This window comes from Sinocyclocheilus anshuiensis, unplaced genomic scaffold (genome assembly GCF_001515605.1).
Source record: "Sinocyclocheilus anshuiensis isolate Anshui unplaced genomic scaffold, SAMN03320099.WGS_v1.1 scaffold392, whole genome shotgun sequence".
Lineage (NCBI taxonomy): Eukaryota > Metazoa > Chordata > Actinopteri > Cypriniformes > Cyprinidae > Sinocyclocheilus > Sinocyclocheilus anshuiensis.
The window spans coordinates 289,845-292,650 of record NW_015557091.1 but is presented as its reverse complement, the minus strand read 5'-3'; positions in this window follow the sequence as shown (position 1 = coordinate 292,650).

Genomic DNA, 2,806 nt, shown 5'->3' with positions numbered 1-2,806 from the left:
TGATTACGTAACTTGCATTACTTGTAATGCGTTACCCCCAACACTGCACACGCACATACAACCTGAGAAAAAACAGTTGAGTAAAGCCTACTCTGATTGGCTTCTTCACACCTTTCATATACATCAGAATTTCTACTATAAAACAACTGATCTGATTGGATGAGTCGCATTCAAAGCTGTTTCATAACAATCAATAGATACACACAAATCTGTGACTCTACAACTATTACATTCAATCTCAATGTGGCGAGCTGCTACATGGCTGGCCAATCTACAGTTAAACCCATGACGTCTATAACTTGGCAGAAGAATGATTTATTTTTCTATTATTTATCAATGAAGTTAATGCAGTGTTAATATGAGTCTGCACCGATGTTCCTCCATCAATCTAACTTTGATTCAAAATAAATAACAGTTTAACTTATATATATATATATATATATATATATATATATATATAAAAAATTTCTATTATAATATAAGCAGGACACTTCAGCTTAATCATTTATCATTATGCTTGTATAATATTATTAAATTATTAAAAACAGCTTTAAGTTAATCTTAAAATAGTATGGAATGACATGTAGCCATTTGGATCATAAACATTGCCAATTACCAGTCATCAGAAAATTTCCACTCTACCTGTAAAACTACATAGATATTACTAAAAAAAAAAAAGACACATTTTTTTTTATCACATTAACTAAAATTAAAACAAAAAGAAAATATAAAAAGCTTCAAAATATGAATAAAAACTATTACAGCATTTTAATGATACTAAAATTGCACAACTAAGATTGCACAACAATCCGGTGTGAGAAGATCAGAATGGCACGGTGTGAACGCAGCCAAACACTCCCAAACTTTACTACACAGAAAGACCATGGCAACAAATAAACACACACACTTTCATTCCATCTATGACACACACAGAGAGTAAGAAAGAACAAACAGAACTATGCACACACACACACACACACACGTGCGGCTCCCCTCCCTCGCTCTCTGGCAGTGTACGAGGGCAGTGAGGCGCCAGTGGAGTGCGCAACTTGGCAGAAGAATGATTTATTTTTCTATTATTTATCAATGAAGTTAATGCAGTGTTAATATCAGTCTGCACCGATGTTCCTCCATCAATCTAACTTTGATCCAATCATACAGTAAATATTAAACTTCTGAAGTTAATTTAGCATTATGGACAGACTCTTAAACTTTTGTTTAATTTAAAATAATAACAATCTTTTCTAAAATTAAAAAAAAAAACTTTTTAACTTCATACTTAAAATAGGAATAAATAAATATTGCACTGAAAAAAAAACACCTAGCAACCAAAAGGAACACCCTAGCAACTTGTCACTATGCAACTGTCTTGCACGCACACACACAAACACACAAATATAATTATTGTTTTACATTATATATGAATAACATTAAATGATTATAAAGTACTAAACATGTGTAGATTTACATTTTTGTTTCTTGAAATAAATGTTCTATGCACACACACACACACACACACGTGCGGCTCCCCTCCCTCGCTCTCTGGCAGTGTACGAGGGCAGTGAGGCGCCAGTGGAGTGCGCAGTCTCTCTGGGGAACAATACTGCAGCGCTTCATAAAAACTTCAAACGCTCCTGCCAAATGTTTTATAGGTGCTTTAAAGGGTTACGGCCCCCAGGGGTCCCGAGCGGAGGGGGGTCTGTCTCAAACTCCAACACAAAACGCACACAATATGCATAGAACAGGTGAACCAGACGCATTTCTGCACATCATTTCATGCTATAAATGCACAGAGGACGCTGTGTTCGTATCACATATAGCCTTCCAGTCAGATCTTCAGGCCACCGGATGCAGAAGTACGTCCGTTATCATTCGGAGTGTAATCAGAGCCACGTCATGGCCCTGTGATGGGAATAACAGGCTGCGATTTGTGCGGTTTAAAGATAGAGGGTGAACCTAGTGATGAGCTCCTCAATTAGGTTAGTTATAATTAAATTCACGACCAACACGTGTTAAACTACTGTATGTGTGCCTACACTGGTATAAAGAAAGATGAAGAGATGAAGTTAGAGGTCTGTGGAAGTACTGACTGTCTGATTGCACAGCCTTGTGAAACAGAAGTGCGCTTAATCGTACTGAATGTGCACTTGCAGTGTACTTCAAGTCTTAAAAGTGTATTCTGAAAAAAAAAAGTGCAAATATAATATGCATGAACTAAAATCCCACTCAAGTGTACTTAAAGAGAGGATACATTCATGCTTATCACACTCGAGTGCACTTTTAAAACGTGCACTTCGTAGTAATGTTAAACTAAAAATACTAACTTAAAAGTACACTTTAACTCATGATATTTGAATAATCCTTTGTTGTGATGTACACTTATTCTGTGTTGGCTCTACTGCATATGGAAAGCGCTTCATGATCATTTTTTTAGCATTTCTTTTTTAGTAATTTTATATATTTTATTGTATATTTTATTTACGCATATATTTAATTCTATTTTAATTAATATAATAATAAAGGCAAATGGAGGCAATAAAAAAAGAATGGCAATTTGTTAGACAAGCTATTTGGAGTGACACTTCTATTCATAAATAGGAAATAAGGTGAACTGTATTTTATATATTTTTATATATTTATCTATTTATTTTTAAGTCTAACAACCTGCCATCTCTTCAAAGAAAAAATTAATATATATATATATATATATAAATGCAAAATACAAATAAATAATAATAAGAGGAAAAAAGAAAAATCAAGAAACAAAAATACAATTATTATCAACATTTTGGATAGATTATGTACA